Raw genomic sequence first — 24,634 nt, forward strand, 5'->3', positions numbered from 1 at the left:
TAGCCTAGCCCTTAATTTTATTGGTGCTCAATCAATAATTGTTCAATACATTATTTAAAGATTGTTTGATAAAATATGTGTTTGGACACTGCCTCTCAAATTACATGTAGTGCTCAGCTTCCGATGGCAATGTTGAGATGTGGATCTGCTAAAATTGTCGCATTTCCTCAAGGACTGGAAAACAGGAAGAAGTAGCTTCATCCTCACCGCCCTTTTCACTCAGTGTGTCAGACCGTTCAGGGCTAATCATAATTTCTTGGTTTTCAGTTATCTTTCAGATTGTTGTTGAGTTGGTTCCGACCCACAGTGATAACTACTCTAAATTTAACAGATTAAAACTATAACTTTTTTTTTTTTACTTTCTCATGACTGTGTGGTTGGTTAGGTGGTTCTTTTGGTTATGGGCTAGCTCAGCCGAACTCTGTAGTGAGTCGGCAGTTTGGCTGAGGTTGTCTGCTCTAGGATGGGCCCACATATGTTTAACAGGTTGGCTCAGTGTCAGCTAGGCAACAGTGTTTCTAGACCCCATGTCTCCTGTCATAGCAGTGGTCTCAGGAATCCTAATGCATCAAGAGATCAGACCCTAAATGTATACATACTTTAGAGCCTTTGCTTGCATCACATTTGCTAATATCCATTTGGTCAGAGCAAGTAATAGGTGCAAGGGCGGATTCAAGGTTTGATAAATAAATTCTGTCTCCTGATGGGAGAGAGCAAAACTATTATTTTAAATGTTGTATGGATAGAAGTGGGAGGTATCTGTAACTATTTCTAGATCTAGCAATCCAGAGAATTCTTCTTTCTCCTGCATCTCTTATAATTAAGTCCCATTTCTGATCTTTCTCACATATTCTCAGTTGGAGTTACTGATCATACCTGAGTCCTGACCTCACTCTTTTCCGTCCTTCTAGTTTTCAAAAATGTGGACATCGTCTCAGAATTGACTCGATTTTGCCACTAGACTTGACAGTTGAGAATTCCTAAGTCTTTCCACATCTCCATTACTTTTGCTTCCTTCCATCCATCTACCCATTTAATCATTTATTCCTCTATCTTTATATCTATCCTTATATCTACTTAGTGCAATTGTTTCCTCTTTAAGGGTTGCGTGCACCCCTCACTAAGCATCATATTTGACAGGGGACGCAAACAAATATAATAGTAGCCAATCAAGGGAAGCAGTTTAGAAACATCAAAGAGGAGAGGATACAATATACCTTTGTTAAACATCCCCATAAAATTCTAAACTTTACTCTTCTCAACATTCATCACCCAGTGCTCATGTTTGTTATGTCTGTCCCAGTCTTAATACCTAATTAAAATTTCTTTCAATGTGTGCACAATATTTGTCATATTTACTATTGATATTGCATCCCCACTCACAGAACAATGTCTGTATATAGGACAATTTCATAAACATTTGTTTAATTTAATTGAAAGCTACAGAAAAGAGATGACATTTGAACTGGGTTGCAAACAATAGCAAGCAATATTTAATGCACAGCAAATGTGTGACTATTCTGATTTTATAAGTGTGGAAACACATTCCGGGTGGTGAAGTGACTCATTCCTGATCACACAGATGGTAAATGGATGGAATTGGGCTTTCGGTCCTAAGATCAGCATGCATTCCACTGACATATTGCCTACCATTGAATGCAGGCAAACCCCCGAGAATTAGAGACCCACAGTGTCTTCTATCAATGACTCATGCCTGATGTTCAGCATGTCTTCCACATTTGTGAATCCTGCCGTCATATTTCCAGAAGCCAGAGGCCTCAGTATTCATTCATTCATCAGTCTGTCCATCCATCCATCCATCTATCCGGCTGGCCAGTCAGCTAGCCAGCAAGCCAGTAAATGTTTAATAATCTGATTTTATTTTGTTCATAATTGAATCCCCAGCTCCTAAAAAGTGTGTCATATGTGGCAGATGCTCATTAAGTACTTGTTGTTTGAATGTCTCAGGCAATTGGGAGCCAATATAAAGCAGAGTGATATTAAAAGTATTGCTTCTGGAGCCAATTGGTTGGGGTTCAGATTCTGGCTCCACCATATGCGAGCTGTTTGGCCTTCTGAAGGTTATTTGAGCGCTTTCTCAGTTTTCTCATCTGTAAGTGCAGTTAATGATAGCACACACCTTGTGGTGGGATTACTGAGGAGATCAAGCACATTAGAACATATACTATATTTATAGTATTACCTGGGCCATCGTATTATCACCATAAAATCGAATACACTGTTAATTTTAAAAAGGCAAGGCCCCCATTCTCACAAACTCTACATTTTAGAGGCTTTAACCAACAGTCAAATAGCCATGACAATTCAGATCAACAAGCTCCCCTATAGCTTCAGTTGTATCCTTCAGTCTGACTACATGATTGTGAACTTGGTGCTATGTTGTTGTTGTTGTTAAGTGCCCTTGAGTCAGTTCCAACCCATAGAGACTCTGTCTAGGGTTTCCAAGAAGCAGCTGGTGAGCTTGTACCATTGACTTTGAGGTTCAAATTGACTTTGCAGTCCAGCACGTTAATCCACAGAACCACACCAGGACTCCAAAGCGCTTCTATTCTCTTCATTGGTACCATTTAAGGAGGAAGGAATACTGCCCCCTGGTGGCATTTGTCGTCTATCGTATTGATGAGAATAAAGAGTAGTCTGTTGATGCTCATGTATCTACTCCATTATGTGTGTCCATAAAGATTTTGCAGACCTCCTGTTCTCCCCAGACTTAGACAGAAACACCTGCGTGCTCCATACATAGTGGGCAGAATGAATTTCTAGCAATCCCTGAGCAACCCCACTCTTCCACAGCTGCTAAAACCATTTACACATTACATGTGACTTCAGGCTTCAGGTCTGTTTCCTACTCTTAAAATTGATAGGAAGTTCAGACTTGGACATTTCTGGCAGTCCTAAATGTTGCTGAATTGCAAGTGCCTGATTATAAGCAAGTCTGTGATGGTTATATCCAGTCAGAGATCATGGACTCCCAGAACCCAACGCGTAGTAATCCTTACTCCTAACTCCCCGACTCCCTGAAAGTTGATGGCGACAGATAAAATGACAACAGCAGGCATATTAGAACCTGTGGCCACAACTCAGCCAAGGGCTGCTCCTCGTGGTGTAGTGTTCCCTTTCTTGGCTAAGAATTTCAGTGGCACAGAATCAGCAAAACAAGGAATTTCAGAGTTGGAAGGGATATAACCTTTACAATGAAACCAAAATTCCTTCACTTGACCTAAAGTCCCATCTGATGAGAGCGCCGCCATTGTCTTCCATCACTTCTCTCACTTTGCATCTGAATGTTTGACCATTCCCAGAAAATATCAAGCTCTTGTTTACCTCTGTCATTTATCACATGACATTTTTACAAGCGGAATTCCTATATCAATTAGAAGTCATTTGTTTGTAGGTGTCAATAAATCCAACTCACATTGACTTAAACAAAATAGAACTTCTACTGACACATAATTAAGGGTTCCTGGGTAGATCTGGCTCTCAGGTGTGGTCTGAGTCAGGAAATCAATAATTCCAACAACATTCGGCCTTTGATGGGGCAGCTTCTGGATGGCTCCATTCCCAGGCTCTGAATTCTTGGCAGCCCCCATATTCCCTTATGTTTGCAAGATTGTTCCAGAAGTTGCAAACTTCACATTCTTCTATCACTGAATGCATTATAATTCATCCTTCACTTTTCTACTACTTCAGCAACGGTCCCCTTGTCTCTCCTTAGCTCTGATCAGACAGGGATGCCGAATATTACAACTGGATTAAAATGCCTGCCTGGAGTTTTGAGAGAGGTCATCCCACTCTAGCTACAGGTCTGAAAATGGAGAAGAGTGGTCTCACAAAGACATTTTTTTTTTGTATTTTCTTAGAGGAAGGAATGACTGAACCCAGGCTGCAGACGACATATTTTCAACATCGTTTTTTTTCTGCCCGTAAAATGCTCATCATTGGCACATTAGTTCTTTTTGCCTGTCTCCTCTGCAGACTAAGTTCATTCCTTTAACCTCTATCCTTCCACATCTCTTCATAATAAACTTCATATTTTGAGTGTTCCATTTTGAGTTTGTCTATCCCACTAGGCTTTGAGACTTACCAGGAGAACAACCATATAGCTTTATGAGAGATTTGTTGTTGTTGTTAAGTGCCATCGAGTCGGTTCCGACCCATAGCGACCCTGTACAGGGTTTCAGTTTTTAATGTGTGTCAAGAAGTCGGTTCCAACTCATAGCAAGCCTGGATAGGATTTTCAAGGCTATACATCTTTATAGGAGCAGAATGCCTCATCTTTCTCCCATGGAGTGAGCATCTGGTAGATTCCAACCACCCAATTCATAAATTAAGGAGCTCTGGTAACATAGTGGTTACGGATCGGGCTGCGAACCGCAAGGTCAGCAGTTCGAAACTACCAGATGTTCTGTGGGAGAAAGATAACGCTTTCTGCTCCCATAAAGATTTACAGCCTCGGAAACCCTGTACAGGGTTGATGGGTCGAAACCGACTCCATGGCACATAACAACAACAACAACAATTCATAAACTTCCTATACCACCAGGGATCCAGGTATACAGTTGTCGTTGTTAAGTGCTGTAGGTATGAATCAGTATGTATTGGATGAAAGGATGATATCATAAATTGGCCTTTCATTGTATGATCTGAGACCCCAGCATTGAATTCTGGAAGCTCTGCCCGATCATTGTTAGGGTTGATCCAGGTCCTTTCTGTAGAGATGGCTCATCCTATTGAGTGACGATACTTATTGTAGAGACTTTTTTCTCTGTGCAGCTCTGAAGTTTGTCCATGCTAATTAATTAATTTTTTCCTATAGCAACTGTTCATTAGATGTTTATTATGTGTCAAGCATTTGCAATATGGTAATAAGACAGTGCACATACCTAACCAGGAGTTTCCAGTCTATGGGAAAAGGCAGGCTAGTGTACTGACATTCCATCAGTGAGACTGCTTTATTCCATGATGGAATCTTCATTCCCTATAGTGAATAACATTATCATTAATGATGCTGAATCTGGAGTCAAACAGACCTAAACTGAAATTCTATACCCACCATTTATCAACTGTGATTGTGTTGTCACCTAACCTCTGTCTACATCAGTTTCCTCACCATAAATTGGGGATGATTATATAGCTGTCCTGAGGAAACTTACCAAGCTGCTATTGTAATAACTTCTTAAGGATTTGAGAAAAAATCATTACGTTAGTCCAAGTCTTTGCTTCTCTATGCTAGTCTTTCTCTGTTTCTTTAACAACAAAAGGCATGGTGTTTAAGTTCTCATCATTTTCCTGGGTACGTTTATTCAGTGATGTTCAAGGGTACTAAAGTCTATCAAATCTGCTCAAACCTGAAAGAGTAAAGACAGAAGTATTAGAACAGAAGTATCAACTCCTCATGCTAGTATTCTGCTTCTAGTAATGCAAACCCAAATCGTTTGTATTTAAAAGGCTCATTCTACTGTTGATGAATACTGGCAATGAAAACCTACCTGGTGTATTTGCCTACCAGTAAGGACCGGTCCACCATCCTGCAGTAAGTTTATCATACTGCGTGGTGGCGTACGTGTTACTGCGATGCTGGAAGCTATACCACCAGTATTGTAAATCCCAGCAGGGTCACCCATAGTGGACAGGTTTCATCAGAGCTTCCAGACTAAGACAGACTAGGAAGAAGGAGAGATGGACTACTTCTGAATGCATAGCCACTGAAAACCTATGGATAGCAGCAGAACATTGTCAGATATTCTGTCAAAAGATGAAGACATTATGAATAACACGAGAATATTTTCAGATAAAGGAGCTCTGGTAGCGTAGTGGTTACGAATCGGGCTGCGAACCTTAAGGTCAGCGGTTCGAAACTACCAGCTGCTCCGCGGGAGAAAGATGAGGCTTTCTACTCCCGTAAAGATTTACACCCTCGGAAACCCTGTACAGGGTCGCTATGGGTCGGACCCGACTCAACGGACATGACAACAACATAGTGCCAGAAGGTGAGCCCCTCAGGTTAGAAGGCACTCAAAATGCAAATGGAGAAGAGATGCCTCCTCAAAATAGAGTTGACTGTGATGACGCAAATGGAGTAAAGCTTTCAAGACCTTCATTTGCTGATGAGGAACAACTAAAAATTAGAAGAAATAGCTGTAGACCTCTATTAATAATTGGAATGTGGAATGTACAAAGAATGTATGACTCTTGTTAAAAAATGAAATGAAATGCATAAAGATCGATATCTCAGGTATTAGTGAGCATTTGAGTTATGGTGCTGGAGAAGAATATTGAAAGTATCATGGACTTCCAGAAGAGCAAACAAATTTGTGTTAAAAGAAGTACAGTCAGAGTTTTCCTTAGAAGCCAGGATGATGAGCCTTCATCACTCATACTTCAGACATAATATTATGGAGGGACCAGTCCCTGGAGAAGGATAGCATGCTTGGTAAAATGGAGGGTGTAGGAAAAACAGTAAGACCCCCAGTGAGATGGATTGGCATAGTGGCAGCAGCAACGGGCTCAAGCTTATCACCAATTGTGCGGATGGTGCAGGACAGCGCAGTGTTTTGTTCTGTTGTGCATAGGGTTGCTACAAGTCAGGGCTGACTCAATGACACCTAACAACAAAAACAACAACAAATCTTTATTGTTCCATAAGAGCAGGAAATTGTATTTATTTCTGTAGCGGTCTTCTGGGTTCATGACTCCATTATGTAGCAAATTGTCTACAAGGTATAAAGCCCTGATTTTGTATCATCCACGCATTTTATTTTATATTATCGGTCTTTATTCAATTCCCTTATTTGAGCCTTTACTTAAGACTGGATTGGACATATTGAATACTAATACACATTGTGGGATAAGGAGCTGTGGTAGCATAATGGTTATGAATCAGGGTGTGAACAGCAAGGTCAGCAGTTCGAAACTACCATCTGTTCTGTGGGAGAAAGATGAGACGTTCTGCTCCCGTAAAGATTTACAGCCTTGGGAACCCTATACAGGGTCGCTATGAATCAGAACCGACTCCATACGGCACACAGCCCACCACCACCACACATTGTGGGATAACATCATGAAAAGATAAGACAGAAAGGAAAGACCAAAATGGATGTCAGAACAGACTTTGGAACTTTATGTTGAACATAGATTAGCTAAGGGAAATGAATGAAATGATGTAGTAAAAGACTTGAATGGAAGATTTCAAAGGACATCTCAAGATGACAAACTGAAGTATTATCATGAAATGTGCAAAGTCTTGGAGTTAGAGAATAAAAAGGGAAACACTGACCTAAAATTTCACAAGCTGACAGAAATGGAAAAAAAAGAATCAAGCCTCAAGTTGGAAGACTGAAGGATTATATAAGCAAAATACTGAACAATACAGGAGGCATAAAATGAAGGTGAAAAAAATACACAGAGTCACTGTATTAAAAAGAATTGGTAGACATTCAGCCATTTCAGGAGTTAGCATCTGCCCAAGAGCTGGTGGTATCAAAGGAGGAAGTCCACGTTGTACTAAGCACTTGCAAAAACAAGAATCTTGGAATCTATGAAATAACAATTGAGATGCTTCAAGAAACAGATGAAATAATGGAAATGCTCAGCAGTCTCTGCCAAGAAATGTTGAAGACAGCTGCCCCACCAACTGACTGGAAGAGCTCTTTATTTGTAGCCATTACATAGAAAGGTCATCCAACAGAATGCAGAAATTATCCATTAATCTCAAACACAAGTAAAATTGTGCTAAGGATAATTCAAGCATGATTATAGCAGTGCATTGACAGGGAGGTGTGAGAAATGCAAGCCAGATTCAGATGATTTAGAATGAGGGATATTGTTACTGATGTTCTATGAATCAGAGGATACCAGAAATATGTTTGCCTGTGTTTTATTGACTATGCAAAGGCATTTGACTGTGGGGATTACAACAAATTATGGAAAATATTGCGAAGAATGTACAGAAGCAGACCTTCCAACAGAATAAGGAAATACAACATGGTTTAAGGTATCCTGGTGTGGCTTTCAACTCTACGGTGGTGGTTCTAACTCACCAGCCACTCTTCTGAAACTCTACACAGGGTCTCTGTGATTTGGAACCAACTCGACAGCACTTAATGACAATAAAAAAATGTGGTTTAAAATAATGAAATGTGTGTATTAGCATTGTTTCCTTTCACCATGCTTATTCAATCTGGATGTTGAGCAAATAACCCAAGAAGTGTGAGTATGTGTAGAGAATGCAGCATCAGAATTGGCAGAAGATGGCAGCCCTCCTTGCTGAAAGAAGGAGATTTGAAATATTTACGGGTGAAGATCGAAGACTACCATCTTCAGTATGGGTTACAACTCAATGTAAGGAAACTAAACGTCCTTAAACCTGGACCCATCGGCTGCATCCTGATAAATGGAGAAAGGATTGAAGTTGTAAAGGACTTCATTTGACTGCAATCCACAGTCAGTGTCTACGGAAGCAGCAGTCAAGAAATCAAACAATGCATTGCATTGGGTAAATTTGCTGAAGAGACCTAAGTAAAATATTAAGAAGCAAAGATGTCACTTTGAGGACTAAGGTGCTCTGACCAAACCATGGTTTTTTAGTCTATTCATATGTATTTGAAAACCAGACAATAAATAAAGGAGGATGAAGGTGAATGGATGCATTTAATCACTGGGCTGACGAAGAATACTGAGTTTACCATGAACTGACACACACACACACACAAAAAAAAAAAATCTTGGAAGAAATCAGCTTCTTAGGAGCTGCATCTCATGAACTTCGGACACGTTATCAGAGAAACCAGTGTCTGGAGAAAGACATCATGCTTGGTTGAATAATTTTTAGATTTGCCAGGCAAATTTGTCTAAATCATTTCTCTTAAAAAGAGGAAGGGTCTCAATGAGATGGGTTGACAAAAATGTTGAATTTCAGGCCCAAGCCTGAGACTGCCTTCCCCCATGGTTAAAACCATGAACTGAACACATTACTCAAGTCATGTCTTAGGGACCCAATTGGTAGGTTTGAAAAGATCTACAAGAAGTCCTGTCCTCTGCTTCAGAAGCAGCTCCCTTCCCTCTCTTTCTTCACAGATATCCCAGAACCCCCCAGGCAGCCCCAGAAAGGAATGATGCTTGTGATTCTGATGCAAGGATCTAATTTAATATTAACCCTAAACACGACTGCACTTTGTAAACCTCTAGATTCCAATGGATTCTGAATGATTCCAGAACGTTTACAGGTTTAACTGACGTTGGATGGGATGAGCAGTGGATTAACAATTCACTGCTACTGGAGAGTAATAGTTGTAATTTCCCACCTGTATGAAGCACATTCCCTGAGGCAGATATAAGGCATGGCCTCACTTTTAAGCCTTTCAACAACATTTTGTGGTGGACACTAGTTGGCAGATGTGGAAAACTACATCTGAGACAGGTTAAGAGCGTTACCTAGTAATTGTAATGCAGTCACTGAAATCCAGGCTTGTCTTCCTTGAAACTCTAGGTTGGAGCAGGCCCTTCTTTTAACACCAAGAAACTTTTCTTCATTACTCAACAGAGTTATGTGATTATTTGTTAAACAAAATATATTTGGTTATTGGATGTTTCATGCATGAAATTTAAGTTACATTAATTAGGGACCATATCTGTGTGGTTAATCTCGGTTCCTCCAGAGCCTAGCACAATGTCTGGCACATAGACATCAGTAACTAATGATTTACGGTGAGCCAGTGTGTTTCCGAGGATAGCTGCACGGCATAGGGTTTTCAATGGCTGTGTTCCTTCAGAAGTAGATTGCCAGACCTTTCTTCAGAGGAGACTCCAGATGGATTTGAACTACCAACCTTTTGGTTAGTAGCTGAGCATTAACCATTTGTATTACTGACCCATGTTAACACTAAGTAAAAATTTGGTTCCAGATGCAAATGTGTTTTCCACTACTTCGCTATAACATATATGAGCTTAATTTAGATACGTTTATTTTGACATGCAGCCCTCTCTGTGAAACAGCTATTGGAGTTCCAAATGGGAGTAAATGCTTTCCTCCCAGAGCATTGAGAATTCATTAAAGTTTGTGGCATCCTTTAAGATTCCTTACAATATATAGTGACTTTCATCTGGCTAAGTGCAAAGCAGCATTATGGGCCATTACTGGGCCTCATGCTAATGGGCATTTGTCACAGTCTTCTCCTCCCACTACTGTGTTTTAGACCTGTGCGTCCCCAGTAATTGCTAAATAACTCATGGAGTGCTCGGGTTGCTAAATTAAGAAATGAAATAATAGAGTGAAAACAGGAACAGGCATGTGGAATGAATAGAGACATCGTGACATAGAGGTTGTGCCTGCTTGTATGTCTCTTAAATAGAGTGTGACTCCAGCTAGGATTACAAGACTGGATGTTTATAGACTCTGGGATAGTTCAGTGGTGTCCTGGGAGGATGCACTAACTGCTTGATGGGTGGGCTCTCCAGGTTCTGACTATTGTCCTTTAGGATGAATTAGGGGAGTAGAGTTGGCTTACCTGTCAGTGAGCTACTTGGGATGCCCCAGCTGACTTCTTGTACAGGAATAAAACAATGGCTTCAAATCCCTTTTCCAATGACTTTAAAACATTTTGGAAATTCATGGAAAGACAGGCCAAGTGGAAAAGATAAATAAGACTAGTTGAAGCCAGGGATCAGGGGTGATGACCTGTCCACCTAGTGAAAGCCCCTTGCCAGGCACATTTGTCTAAACCGTTTTTCTTAAAGACCAAGATATTCAACCCCGTTTCGATTGTTTTTCCATCCTCTAGTGTGTCAATACCAACTAAAATAAAATTGGAAGAAAGGGACTTAGCAAAAATGGGACTCTTTAGAGACTCAAAGTAGGGAGAAAAGGAAAATTTAAAAAGCCTCAAGAATGTAAAACATACTCAAAAGTTATTTAAAATTTATTCAGTATATGTTGTTGTGGTTGGTTCCTGACTTAGGGATTCTTAGGAGCAGCTGTGGGTTTGAACTGCTGACTTTATGGTTCATGGTCTAGTGCTGATCCTCTAGTGCCACACCAGGAGTCCAGAGTATATCAGACATGTAAAATTTAGATGCAATCATTCCAAGACAATTAATTAATGTAACCATCCTAATAATATCAGAAATTGTCAAAAGACATCTGAATACATGAAGAGACACTCAGATGGAATTGGCATTTGGGGGAGTGAATGGGTCCAGGTGAGGTGGTTTTGGGGTGACTTGGACAGGAACTGCTCTTTGCATAGAGGTTCCTGATAGCAAGGCTTAAGGGATCTTTGGTCATCGTAGACTTCTTGATATGATACGGTCTTGGGTGGGTGGACACCTCGCTTCCTAGATGGTCATCTTGAGGTGGTGTATTTTGTTGTTCTTAGCTGCCACAGAGTCCACTGCTGACTCATGGCAACCCCATGAGTTTGTCCTGACCCTTTATTTGTCCTGCACCATGCATATGATAAGATGCATTTAGGACTCTTCTGATCCATAGGGTTTTCATTAGCTGACTTTTGCAAGTAGATCCTTAGGCCTTCATTCTTAGTGTGTATTAGTTTGGAAACTTCACTGAAATCTGTTTATCATCATAACACCACAAGTTACGAGGCACACTGGGAATTAAACCCATGTCTTCCTCGTGGAAGGCCAGAATTCTGCCACGGAACTGCCAATGCACTCCTGGATTGATAGAGGACTTCATACCAGCCTGCTGGAGGAAGGCTGGGAACCTGCCATTGTATTAGAGAAATCAAAAACACTGAAAGTGAGACAGATTTGAACTCAAATCCAAGCTCTGGCTCTGACTAGTTGTGAGCTTAACCTTTTTGTTCCTCGTGTTTCTCACCTGTAAAATGGGGCTAAAATGCCATTTACCTCAGAGGTTGTGTTAATTAGGCTTATAACTGATTGTATGTGTTAAAAGTTTGGCCCAGTATCTAGAACATAGTCAGTAATGAATAAATGATGATGACAAATGTTAGATTATAAATGATATCATTAAAGTTGCAATATAGTAAGAGCCCTGGTGTGGCGCTGTGGGTTAATGCGCCAGACTGCAAAGTCAGTTTGAATTGCAAGGTCGGTGGTTCAAGCTCACCAGATGCTCCTTGGAAACCTGACACAGGGTCGCTATGGGTCAGAAATGACTCGACGGCACTTAGCAACAACAACAACATCAGTGACACCAAAGTGGCAACTTGATCAGAGTCCCATTGAGAACTCATGAGTGATCAACCCTTAGAAGTCTTTTTAGACAATACCCATGTCAGTAGGAATGTGGCTGAGGTAGCTCTTAGAGTTTTCTGGGTGAGCTCTGGTAGCGTAGTGGTTACGAATTGGGCTGCTAATCTCAGGGTCAGCAGTTCAAAACTACCAGCTGTTCCGCAGGAGAAAGATGAGGCTTTCTGCTCCGGTAAAGATTTACAGCCTCGGAAACCCTGTATAGGGTCGCTATGAGTTGGAACTGACTCCATGGCACATAACAACAACAACAGAGTTAGTTGTCAAACACACTTGTTACATCGTGCAGGAATACTTAAGAAATGTCATTGTCTTGGACGTGGGCGGCGGGCGGAGCTGGTCCCATTGTGCTGTGGTTCCACGCGGCCTGCAGTCCCGGGCCCGGTCCCCGCACCACCCGCCCGCTCGCCATGGAGCCCGACCCCGCCGCCCCCTGCCCGGACGCCATCCGTGAGGGCTGGTTCCATGAGACCTGCAGCCTGTGGCCCGGCCAGGCCTTGTCCCTGCAGGTGGAGCAGCTGCTACACCATCAGCGCTCGCGGTACCAGGACATCCTTGTCTTCGGCGGTAAAACCTACGGCAACGTGCTGGTATTGGACGGCGTCATCCAGTGCACAGAGAGGGACGAGTTCTCCTATCAAGAAATGATTGCCGACCTGCCCCTCTGCAGCCACCCCAACCCACGCAAGGTGCTGATCATTGGAGGCGGGGACGGGGGTGTCCTGCGGGAAGTGGTGAAGCACCTCTCCGTGGAGGCTGTGGTCCAGTGTGAAATTGATGAGGATGCCATTCAAGTCTCTAAGAGTTCCTGCCAAGTATGGCTGTTGGCTACTCCAGCTTAAAGCTGACCCACCACGTGGGTAACGGTTTTGAGTTCATGAAACAGAACTAAGATGCCTTCGATGTTATCATCACTGACTCCTCACACCCCATGGGCCTTGCTGACAGCCTCTTCAAGGAATCCTATTACCAGCTCATGAAGACCGCCCTCAAGGTGGACGGCATTCTCTGGTGCCAAGGCGAGTGCCAGTGGACCTCATCAAGGAGGCGCGGCAGTTCTGCAAAATTGTTCATCCGGGTGGTGGCCTACGCCCACTGCACCGTTCCCACCTACCCCAGTGGCCAGATCGGCTTCATGCACCAACTTCCTGGAGTCTCTGAAGCCGCTGACGCAGACTCAGGTGGAGCAGAGGCAGCTGAGATACTACAACTCCTACGCGCACCGGGCCCTTTGTGCTGCCTGAGTTTGCCCGCAAGGCCCTGAGTGATGTGAGCTGAGCCTGGAGCTGCCTCCACCACCGTCACCCAGAAACCTCGGACCAGGGAGCCTCCGGGTATCCGGGCCTCCCCAGACCCGCACAAGATCCTCTGAGGGCTCTCATCCACCAACCAAGTGTTACCAGCCCCAGAACGCTGCTTGGCCTGCCCTGCTGGGCAGACTGTCTCTTTCTCTCTGTGTAGTGTCCAGTCTCCAGCCTATACCAGCTGTAGACAGCGGCCTTCTCTGCCTTCTGTCCCCGGGCTCACCAAACATGTGTATTTATAACAAACAAACAAATGTCATTCTCTTGAAACTTTTATTGCTTATGATGGGAAACTGTGAAGACTAATAGCAGAAATTAAAACCACCCACAATCAGAGAGGCACTGTTTTAATTTGGTGACCTTTCTTATATGAGTGAATATATGAGAACTGGTTAGTACCTATTATTAACATAATCTGGTAGGAGACGTGGTGTGGCACTGTGGGTTATTGCGCTGGATGGCAAAGTCGACGGTTCAAATTCACCAGCTGCTCTTTGGAAACCCTGTTGTACACAGTTGCTAGGTGTTGGAACTGACTTGATGGCATTTGACAACAATAACATAATTTTAAAATGTTGTATCTTAAGCAATAAGCCTCTGTGGTACAATCAGTAGAACACTTGGTTCCTAGCTGTAAGGTGAGCAGTTGGAACCCACCAGCCACTCTGCAGGAGAAAAATGTGGTATTCTGTCTTTAAAGAGGATAGCTTTGGAAACCCTCTGGGGCAGTTCGACTCTATCTTGTAGGGTCACTAGGAATTGGAATCAACTTGACAATATGTTGATGGGGCACTGTGTTTGCCTACATTATTAGATACTCTACAAAACAGAACATTTAAGGACAATATAATATCTAGTGCAGTTATTGTAATTTAATCACTCCCCAATTGTCGGGTATTAAGCTATTTATAGTTTTAGTTTTTACAGGTCATTCTGGGATGACTATCCTTGTAGCTAAACCTCTACATCTTTCTCTATGGTTATGCATGATTATTTCCTTCAGATGCATTCCTAGAAGTTGAAATGTGGTGCTTCCGATATTCTGCCAAGCTGTTGTAGACTGAGTAGAGCATCTGCAAGGAGGAGGATGTCAGTGTGTGTGTCTGAACAGGAACAGACACACACAGTTCCTGAGGCTTCAGAACCTTGGCAGGGAAACCAAGAAGTCAGACCTGAGTAAACATGGTAACCTGTGGGGCTTGATCATACAGAGTACCAGTCCCATTTTCTATAACCAGCAAACCAACCTGTCCCTGTCAGCTCTAACTCATGATGACCCTATGTGTATCAGAGAGAAGTGTACTTCATAGGCTGTGCAATGGCTGATTTTCAGTAGCAGATTGTCAGACTTTTCTTCAGAGGCACCTCTAGGTTGTTTTGAACCTCTAACCCTTTAGTTGGCAGTGGAACATTTTAATTGTTTGCACTATCCAAGGACTCAGCATTGGTTATGCACTGAATTTTATGAACAAAATATCCTTTATACATATAAATTGGTCTCTGAGGGTCCTCGTTAGGGACAGTCTTCATGAGACGTTCTCTCTGAGCAAAGGCAGCCAATTAGTCTTTTGCTTCTTATCACTTTGTTTTGGAATCTTCAGATTGTTTTTCTTTCAGAAACCCCAAGACCAAATCCCCTAGGGGAAACACAAACATTTATTTCTGTCCTCCTCATTGATCTGTATGTAAAGAGAGTCATTGTAAATCCAGGCAAGTGAGTAGTCAGTGGCCTGTGTTTCATCTATCCAGAGCTCAGAAGACAGCCCAGGATTCACACGCGATTCCTGAACCAAATAACAACTTTGGGAAGCTTTCTCTAGCCCTTCCTGGTCAACTGAGTTGTTAGTTGTCCTGTGAAAGATTTCTGTAGTGTGGAGTCCAGAGAGCAAAATGAAGTTTTAAAGACCCAGGGGCATTATGTCACCAGTCTGCCTCTACTTACAAAAAGTTTATAGTCCTGAAATTTCATTTCATCTCTAGAAGAGATGAATGAAGGAAAACATTAAGTGAACTTCATACCAAGCAATGTTCAGCTGGTTTCTCTCTAGACTCAGTAGTTTATTGATGATGAGTTGTCTTTCCATCATCAGTGAGTTGGAACATTGTAATCTTGGATTGCAAGTGTATAATGAAGGCATGTTTTTGTGTCTTTGTGCTCCTAGGAGAACTCAAGCTTGTTTCTTTCCATCCCACTGGAATATTGATGTTGGGACATCTTCATCAAGAGTTTTAGTGCCACCGTTCTATCTTGGGGGCTATGACTATGTAGTGTCATCGTAAAGGGGGTTGTAAATATGTGGGGTTGGATGGTGCTAAGTAAAGCCTGGCAGTCTGGAAGCCCACTGGACTGTCTCAGGTAGAGACTCTGGGTTCTGCTGCCGCCTATCCTCTGCTGCTTCGCTGGTGTCACAACTTTCCCTTCCTAGATCAAAGAGGTTAAATGTACAAGGATCCCAGGGTCCAAAGGATGAGCTCCACTCTTGGCTCTTTCTTCTTAATGGTATCAAGATCCCCTAGTACGGCTACTGAAATGGTTCACTTTATATCCAGCATGGTGGCAAAATGGATGGATTCCTACGTTAGAGTATTGAAGGTTTTAACAATCACAGTTAGTCCTGTTAACAATCACTCACAGTAAATCATATCATCCTTCCAGCATCTTCCCACACCTTCTCTTACCCAGAAACAGCAGGAAAAAAGTGCTTCAGTGGTAGTTACAAAGACAATTGATAGAAAAGACATATTAAATAATGAAGATAAGTTGTATTGGGGTTCAAAGAGAATTTCAAGGAATTGTTTTGATTTAAGGTTTAAAGTGTCAAGATTATCTCAGGGCAATGTTATTTTTGGTTCATCCATCCAAAAGGACTCTGGAAAGTCTAGATTCCATTGCGATTTTGAGATTCTGTTTCACACATCCCCCTTTTTATCAGAATAGAGCATGAGCTTTTGAGAATAGGTACTTTCTAGCTGCTTCTTTATTCCAAGTGTTTATAGAGGAGTATGGATCACAGGAGGGCATTTGATAAATAGATTTGAATGAGTTAGTTGAGTGAGAAGTAGCAATCAGGTTAGTCGGAGTAAAGCCTTTCATTGTGCCTCTAAGTTACTTTACAGAATAAATAGGACAAACTGAAACAGTTGATGTCAAAAGCTACTTAGGAAGGTCTGGAGGGTTTCCTTGGGGCTGCCTCCTTAAATGAGGTTCAGAAAGTGCCTTTAATGTTTACCTTCATTTGTTTATCAAAGACCGAAAAGTCTTTGTTCTATATCACACCTGGGAATCAGCAAATGGGGACTTTCTCTGCCTTGCACTTCAGAGGAGTCAAATGTAGATAAAATAGTGTAGTTTCAACTTTGAAATAATCCAGGAATGTGAAAACTCAGTTTAGATACTCTAATAGGAGGAGAAGAGGGAAAAGGTTAAATTACTGGATCATTTCTAAAACCAGATCTGAAGCTGGCAAGATCAGCTCAAATCAATTTCTCTAGTTCTGCATCTTCAGAATGTTTGGGAGTGTATCTGACTTAGGGCACTTACTGACCAAAGAGGATGCTGTAGGATAAGCGGTTGACTGTAATATCAATTTGAACCTGAAGGTCAGCAGTTCAGATCCACCAGTCCCTCCTTGGAAACCCTATCCAGGATTGCTGTGAGTTAGAACTGACTCAATGGCACTTAACAACAACAACCACCCAGCAATGAGTAGGTATCAAGGAGGAAGGCTAATCTTAAAGGTTAACTCCTCCAATCATAAGTCTAAGTGTTGTTGTTTTAAAAAAAAGCTCAGATTCATTTAAATACTTCCTTCACAAAATTTTGTCATATATAAGCACAACTTGTGCTTAATGTTACATATAGTGTACTGTTGCCATAAAGTTGATCTGACTCATGCATGAACGTGTCAGAATAGAACTGGGTTCCATAGGATTTTCAATGGATGCATTGTTTTAAAAAATAGATTGTCAGGACATTCTTCTGGGATGCCTCTGGGTAGACTTGAACCTTCAGTCTTTTGATTAGCAGCTGTGAATGTTAAGTGTGTATATTACCCATGGACTCCATGGAATGTGGAATCCATCTAGAAAGCAAAAAGGAATGAGTTTGGGAAATTATATGTAAATATGTGTGTGTATAAACATTTGTTTACTATAGTTATTTTGAGTCTTTGCACTTCAACAGATCAGTTATTAAAGGAAAATGTTACATTATCAAGATAAATGAAAAATAAACAGATTGTATCACAAGCAATAAAGTAGAAGGAACTTTACAAAATACAGTCAGAAATAAGGTAACAATAGTATTAACATGAATCATTTTGCCTGTTAAAAACATGGCCTTAGCCAGGGCCCTGAGTCATGCACAATGGTGGAAGTGCTGCCTGGCCCCGGGCCTCCCCATCATCAGTTGTCACTTGAACTATTGTGATCCTTTGGCTGAGTTTCAGAAGCAGATTGTCAGGCTTTGTTATTTTCTTTTTAACTCTCTTTTCGTTTGGAAGCGCCACTGAAATCTGTTCAACATCATAGCAACTTGTAAGGCCCACACTGGATCATTGGGAACTGCACATGAGGTATGTTAGCTGGTAATGGAAACTGGGTCTTCCACATGGAAAGCGACCATTGTACATTACAGAGAGGTAACCAAAAAATGTACTGAAGTAATAATGAAGAAAAAATGAAAAGAGAGTAACTCTCTTTCTGTTGTATTATAATATTATCTACAGCTGTGTTTGTGTGCCGCCTAAAAGTATTGGTCAAACACCTAAAAAAGCAGTTGCATTTGTCTTGAAATTTAGGAACCAATGCATTGTCAAGATCTCTAATCCTGTCTGTAATATTGAGCCAAGTTATCATCAAGCCAGCTTGACCATCTGCTCTGATGGAAGAATACAGTTTCCTAAAGCAGTCCACTGTAAATTCTCACACTTTAGGCTGAGATTTAGGATGAGAAAATCCTGGAATACATGAGTTTGTTGAGGTGAGAAGGAAACAGGCTCCTAAGAATTCCTGAGCAAACAAGATATTTCAGGCAGTTGGAATAGCATTGAAAAAGACAGAAGGAAAGAGACGCATGGTCTATTTTAGGGCTGGTTAATCCAGAATGGCTGGAATGGAATAAAATGCAGAAGAGGAGACAAGGGGGGATGAGAGATGAAGCTGGAGGGGTAGACATGAGCCAGATGGTGGGGAACCCAGAAGGCTGTGCTCCTCACTTTGAAATCCAACTTTGACAGCTTCACAGTGCCTGTTGCTTGAGTGTCATTTGCAGTGGTATTTATAGGTAAGTCATATTTGGGTGGTAACAGTAAACGCTTCTGGAAGTCATCTATTTTTGGTGCATGAATATATTGATAAGCTTTAGGGTGTGGGTAGAAAAGGAGTGAGAGCTTCTAGGCTTTTTTTTTTTTTTTTTTCTTCACGGGATATTCAGGCTGAGAGGAGAGATGGGTTTCTAAGGAGCATAAAAGGGGATTTGTGAAAGGTTGGATGACGTAAGAAAAAAAGGTGCAATCAAACAGCTGTAGGAGGAAGTGACTTAAGGAATAACAAAGATGTTTGATTTGGTGAAGTTTCTGCTCTCTACTCAAAGGAAGAAATAGAGACTTGTGGTTCATTTAGGGAGACCCAGAGTGGTTCAAATAATGAACATGCGTGGCTGCTAACTGAAAGCCTGGAGGTTTGAGTCCACCAGTGTCCTGTGGATAAACACTGTACTGCAGGATAAACACTGTACTGCTAACCACATGGTTGGCAACTCAAATGCACCAACCACTTCTCCGAAACCATATACATGGTCGCTATGAATTGGAACCAGCTTGATGGCATTAACCAGCAGCAACAGCAATAAAGACACTTCCGAAGGCCTAGTGATATACTTCAGCAACGTTTACTAGTGATCCCAGTTCCTTTCTGACGCATGTGAGGTTTCCATGGGTTAAAGCTGACTTAATGACAACTAGTAACAGGTAGCTAATTTACGAGGTCCATGGACACCTTCGATAGTGATGCAATTTGATACTAATTCAAGTAGACTTAAAATGAGAAGAAAATATCTTGTAGTTAGGAACTAGATTGGCAAAGTGGCAACATCAGTGGGCTCAAGTGTGGCGACAATTGTGAGGTTGGCCCAGGACCGAGAAGTGTTTTGTTTTGTTTTGTTGTGCATAGGGTCGCTATGAATCAGTACTCACTTGATGCCACCTAAAAACAACAACAATAAGGAAGACCAGTTATTGCAACTGTTATTCAAATTTAAACACCAATGACTAAAGCCAGTGATGATAAAATTGAAGAATTATATCAACTTCTTCAGTCTGAAATTGATCTAACATGCAGTCAAAATGTACTGATAATTACTTACGATGCAAATGCAAAGGTTGAAAGCAAAGAGTTAAGATCAGTAGTTGGAAAATATGGCCTTGGTGATAGAAATGATACTGGATGATCACATGATAGAATTTTGTAAGACCAATGACTTACTCAATGCAAACACCTTTTTTAAGCAACATAAAAGATGACTATACACATGGACCTCACCACATGGATTACACAGAAATCAAATTGCCTCTATGTGTGGAAAGAGACAGTGTAAAAGCTCCATATCATCAGTCAAAACTAGACCAGGGTCAGATTGTGGAACAGACCATCAATTGCTCATATGCAAATTCACACTGAAGCTGAAGAACAAAACAAGTCCATGAGAGCCAAAATATGATCTTGATCATATCCGACCGAATTTGTAGGTCACCTCAAGAACAGATTTGATGCATTAGATACTAACGACCGAAGACCAGAAGAGCAGTGGGGTGACATCAAGAACACCATACAGGAAGAAAGCAAAAGGTCATTAAGAGGAAAAGAAAGAAGGAAAAGACCAAAATGGATGTCAGAACAGACTCTGAATTTTTATTTTCCAATGTAGAGATGCTAAGGCAAATGGAAGAAATAAGGCAAGGAGCTGAACAGAACATTTCAAAGGGCTGCTCGAGAAAACAGAGACAATTATTATATAGAAATGTGCAAAGACCTGCAGTTAGAAAACCAAAAGGGAAGAACGTATTTATCATTTCTTAAGATGAGAGAACTGAAGAAAAAATTCAAGCCTCAACTGGACAGTATTGAAGGATTCTATGGGCAAAATATTGAATGATGTAGAATGCATCAAAAGAAGATAGAAGGAATACACAGAGTTAGTGTACCAAAAAGAAATGGTTGCTATTCAGCCATTTCAAGAAGGAGCATATGACCAAGAGCCTGTGATACTAAAGGGAAAAGTCCAAGATGCACTGATAGCATTGACAAAATACAGGGTTCTGGAAATCGATGAAATACCAATTGAATTCTTTCAACAAACTGAGGCAGCACTGGAGGCACTCACTCATCTATGCCAAGAAATTGGGAAGACAGCTACCTGGTCAGCTGACTGGAAAAGCTTCTTGAATTACTTGCTCAGCGTAGAACAAGTAAGTCCAGTGAAAGTTGCAACCCCGACACACATCTTTCCTGATTTTAAAGCATTCAGTATCGCATTCCAACTTTTGTGCCCTTTCCAAAGAGAAGTGATCCAGTGGAATACCATCAGACAATGTCCCTAACATTGCAAGTGAATAAAATTTAGCTAAAGATGATTCAAAATCGACTGTTGCAGTACACTGACAGGGAGCTACCCCAGGTTTAGGCTGTATTAAGATGGGGACATGAAATGAGGAATATCATTGCCTACATTGGATGCATCTTGGTAGAAAGCAGAGAATACCAGAGAGATGCTTACTTGTGCTTTATTGCCTTTGCAAAGGCTTTCCGTTGTGTGGCTTATGACAAATAATGGACAACACTGCAGAGAATGAGTATTTATGAGTATTTCGGAAGACTTAATCATGCTCACAAGGAACCTGTATGTAGACTGAGAGGCAGGAGGTAAAAGTCCTTGGAGAAGGACATCATGCTTGGTATAGTGATTGTTGTGTCTGTTACTTGTCATCGAGGTGGTTCTGACCCATAGTGGCCCTGTATAGGGTTTCCAAGGAGCAGCTCATGAGCTTGAACTGCCAACCTTGTAGTCCAGAACATGAACTCACAGCAGCATACCAGGGCTCCTACTGGTATGGTGGAAGGTCACCAGCAAGATGAATTGGCACAGTGGCAGCAGCAGTGGGCTCAGGTGTACCAATGATGGTTGGATTGATGCTGGATGGACATTATTTTGCTCTGTTGTGCGAAGGGTCACTATAAGTCGGTACCAACTAGACTGCACCTAATAACAACAAAAACAACATTCTGTCCTTGTGAAAATAAGATTGCTGTCAAATTCTCCCAGCTTGTATCCTATCTTCTCAGTCACTCCAGTGGAAGATGGCTTCTTTATAGCAACCAGTTACAATATGTTGTTAAGTGTTGTCGAGTTGGTTCCAACCCATAGTGACCCTGTATAGGGTTTCTGAGGAGCAGCTGGTGAGCTTGGACAGCCGACCTTGCAGTTCAAATGGCTTTGCAGTCTGTCGGATTAACCCACAGCGCCACACCAAAGAGACTTCTACAGTCCCAAGGGTACTCGGCGGTCTCCCATCCAAGTCCTAGCTGGGTTTGACCCTGCTTAGTATCCGAGATTAGAAGACAGGGGGCATATTGCAATATATCCCATGTTTAATTCTTACTGACCTAGATTGACCTACCTTGGGTCACATATCCATCCATGAAGTTCTCAGGACAGAGATCTCTGCTTGGTGACATGTTTACCTACCCTTGGAGTTGAAGGTAGGCTAAATTCCACCGAAAACTAATGGATTAGAAAATAAAAAAGGAGTCTTTCTCTAACTTAAATAGATATTATGGATAGAAAAAAAGAAGAGCATGGATACTGGGTAAACAGAAATAAGACATAACCACTATAACCAAGGAGTCCTGGTGTGGCACTATGGGTTAATGTGTCAGACTGCAAAGTCGTTTGAACTGCAAGGTTGGCGGTTCAAGCTCACCAGCTGCTCCTTGGAAGCCTTATACAGGGTCGCTATGTGTTAGAATCGACTCGACGGCACTTAACAATAACAACAACTATAACCAAGAAAAACCAACAAGATACTCAGAGGCCTAGAATCTCAGTCACATTCAAGGACCTGATGCAAAACTGCCATGTCAGACCATAGTGGTCCCCGTGATCCCATCCTTGTAACTCAGATCTACCATTCCCTTTCAAGGCTCCTAATTCCATTTGATGGATGTGGACCTCCGGGTTCCAAGTCCTATGGACTGCTTTAAGCTTCAGGTACAGACCTTATTGTCAGAATGTAACACAAATATGCTTTCCACCTAGTCAGATCCCACTTAAGTATGTGCCACAGGAGAAGTTGAGTGCTAAATTGATTTAATGAATAGGAGTTCTGCAGAAAATAGCAACCCTTCTGGAGATACATCAGTTGCATTACAGTTGAATATTTTCTCCCTCACTCTCATGGAGTCTCCTTTTTGCCATAAGTATGGGCTTCTGACCTCACAATTTCTCTAATTTTTAGACTAGGGACTTAGAAAGCCAGTGTTCCGACTTCCAACCCCTACATCAGAAGCATTGTCTTTTATCCATAAGACCTTTTAGGGAAGAATGAAATTAGGGACCAACATCTTAAGATGGCTGAGAAAAATTAATGTCTAGGATTTCTTAGCAATTTGAGAGCAATAAGGGGTGGGAATCATGTCAAAGAATGCTTACTTAGGTGTTTGCAGTTCTAGCCAATTAGTGGGATTTTAGAGAGTGGTTGTAATTTAGTGTTTGTTTAAGAGGCATGTGGAATTCTCCTTGTTTCTGTTTGGGAAGACTCCATTTTGTTTCGTTGTATAAATAACAATGTTCATTTTACATATATGTTTGGACTGCTAGTGTGGCGCTGTGGGATCAGCATTGTACTGTGAGCGACCAGATTAGCAGTTCAAATCCACTAACAGTTCCTTGAAAACCACTATACAGGGTCGCTATGACTCAGAACCAACTCAATGACATTTAACAACAAACAAATATATATATCGTTGTTGTTAAGTGCTGCCGAGTTGGTTCTGACCCATAATGACCCTGTCTGTCCAGGGTCAAAAGCAGCTCAACAGCACTTCACCACCACCACCACAATTATATATTTATAATGTGCTCTACCTGTAACATAATTCACTACAGATTTGGGTTTCAAAAAGTTTTTGTGAACTGGGTACTGAAACAACTCACGGAAGACATAGCAGAAGTGTTTGGACACTTCTGCAAATAAAATTTGGACCAATACTCCAAGAAAGGTAAAGGTTTTTTTAAAAACAGCATTACAGATGATGATGCATGGATTTATCTCTACTCAGCCTTTTGAGTAAATGGCACACTATGGAATGGAAACATTCTCAATCACTGACCAAGAAAAAGATCAAAAGTCAATCATTAGTTGGCAAATTGATGCCTACAGTTTTCTGGGAGTCTCAAGTGCCAATACTAGAACACTATCAGGCAAAAGGTTCAACAATCAACAGTGTCTCTTACAGTGAGATGCTTACTGAAGAGCTGAAGTCTAAACTTCAGATTAAACACAGAGAACTGCTATCCAGGGGCTTTGTGATTTTGCAGGATAATGCATATCCACATGCCTGCCCACACTGTTGACAGTCTACAGAAACTTTGGTTTTGAAGTGTTAAAGCATCCTCCCTATAGGTCTGTTCTTGCTCCATTGGACTTTCACCTGTTTGGTCCCCTGAAAGCAGCGCTTTGAGGATGAAGATTCACATCAGATGAAGAAGCGAAGACAGTGTTGCCTGGCTTGCAGCTCAGACTAAGACATTTTAACATAAGGGGATATGAAAGCTTGTTAGCAGATGGACCAAGTGTATTGAAAAGCAAAGATATTGCATTGAAAAATGATGTATTTATTTTTTCTGAAAGTTGATTAAATTCTTCAGCCAGAGTGCAGATAATTTTTACTCACTCTTGTATGTGTGCTCTTTTAACACTTTAAAGAGGTCTTTTGCAGCAGATTTGCCTAATGCAGCATGTTGTTTAATTTCTGTTTTTTAAAATTTTAATGCAAAGCATCAATTAATTTTTTTTTTTTTT

The 24,634-nt window shown here is 41.4% G+C and overlaps 1 protein-coding gene and 1 pseudogene across 1 annotated transcript in view; both read left to right on the top strand.

The window, feature by feature from the left end:
- Positions 1–24,634, top strand: part of HS3ST4 (heparan sulfate (glucosamine) 3-O-sulfotransferase 4) — a 623,648-nt gene that overhangs the window by 251,590 nt on the left and 347,424 nt on the right. The gene's annotated exons all lie outside the window — the stretch shown is intronic.
- Positions 12,663–13,530, top strand: LOC102829680 (annotated as a pseudogene).

This window comes from Chrysochloris asiatica, unplaced genomic scaffold, assembly GCF_000296735.1.
Source record: "Chrysochloris asiatica unplaced genomic scaffold, ChrAsi1.0 scaffold00034, whole genome shotgun sequence".
Classification (NCBI taxonomy): Eukaryota; Metazoa; Chordata; class Mammalia; order Afrosoricida; family Chrysochloridae; genus Chrysochloris; species Chrysochloris asiatica.